This window comes from Apium graveolens, chromosome 2 (assembly GCF_009905375.1).
Source record: "Apium graveolens cultivar Ventura chromosome 2, ASM990537v1, whole genome shotgun sequence".
In the NCBI taxonomy this organism is placed as follows: domain Eukaryota; kingdom Viridiplantae; phylum Streptophyta; class Magnoliopsida; order Apiales; family Apiaceae; genus Apium; species Apium graveolens.
In genome coordinates this window covers 299,550,723-299,551,834 of record NC_133648.1, presented here as the reverse complement: position 1 = coordinate 299,551,834, position 1,112 = coordinate 299,550,723, and the positions used below count along the sequence as shown (strand labels likewise).

The following is a 1,112-nucleotide window of genomic DNA, read 5'->3' as shown; positions in this document are numbered from 1 at the left end:
AATCAAGGCTAGGACGATTCAGATGGTGCAAAACTCAGTCCAGTTTGGGGGTTCTCCAACAGAAGATCCCAATATGCATATTAGAGATTTCATCGAGACCTGTGATACTTTCAAATTCAACAACGTGTCTGAAGATGCTATAAAGCTAAGGCTTTTCCCATTCTCTCTGAGGGATAAAGCTAAGTGTTGGTTGCATTCTCTACCACCAGGCTCTAAGGACAGCTGCAATTAGAAACGCTCTTACTCAATTTGCATAGCAATCGGGAGAGTCTTTATGTGAGGCTTGGGATCGCTATAAGGAGATGCTTAGAAAGTGTTCTCATCATGGGATGCCTGACTGGATGATTATTAACTTCTTTTATAATGGCTTGGGAGCACAGTCCAGACCCATGCTTGATGCAACATCAGGTGGAGCCTTATGGTCTAAGAGCTATGATGAAGCTTATGAGTTGATTGAACAGATGGCTGCTAATGAATACTGGAACCCTTCTCAGAGACTACCTCAAGGCAAGGTAGCAGGAATTCTGAGGTAGATACAGCTATTTCTATAGCTGCTCAGCTTAAGGCTTTGACGATGAAGGTGGATTCTTTGGCTAATTATGGAGTTAATCAGATCACTAGTGTTTGTGAGCTTTGTGATATGGAGCAGTGTGCTATTTTTATTGAATCAGCTAAGTTCGTGAGCAACTTTCAGAGGTCGCAGCAACCAGTACCAGCCACCTATCATCTTAACAACCGCAATCATCCTAACTTCAGCTGGAACAATAATCAGAATGCGGTGCAACAGCCTTATCAGCAGTATGCAATAAAGAAATTCAACCTTCCAGGTGTTCAACAACTGCAATATGCACCAAGAAAACAACTCCAACTTCAACGATCTAATGAAAAATATGAATTGGAGGAGTTGAGGCTCATGTGCAAGAGCCAAGCGGTTTCTATTAAGACCTTGGAGATTCAAATTGGACAGATTTCCAATGCCTTGCTGAATCGACAACCTGGTACACTCCCTAGTGACACAGAAGTTCCAGGAAAAAAGGAAGCAAAAGAGCAGGTTAAGGCAATTACATTAAGGTCCGGGAAGGTTGTACACCGCAAAAAATCTCAAGTTCCAG

At 42.4% G+C, this 1,112-nt stretch overlaps 1 non-coding gene across 1 annotated transcript; it reads right to left on the bottom strand.

Annotated features, from left to right (window-relative positions):
- Window positions 1-224: 224 nt before the first annotated feature.
- LOC141709892 (small nucleolar RNA R71) lies at window positions 225-331 on the bottom strand. The gene has a single exon (XR_012570446.1). It is a non-coding gene; the product is annotated as a small nucleolar RNA R71 (small nucleolar RNA).
- Window positions 332-1,112: the final 781 nt, after the last annotated feature.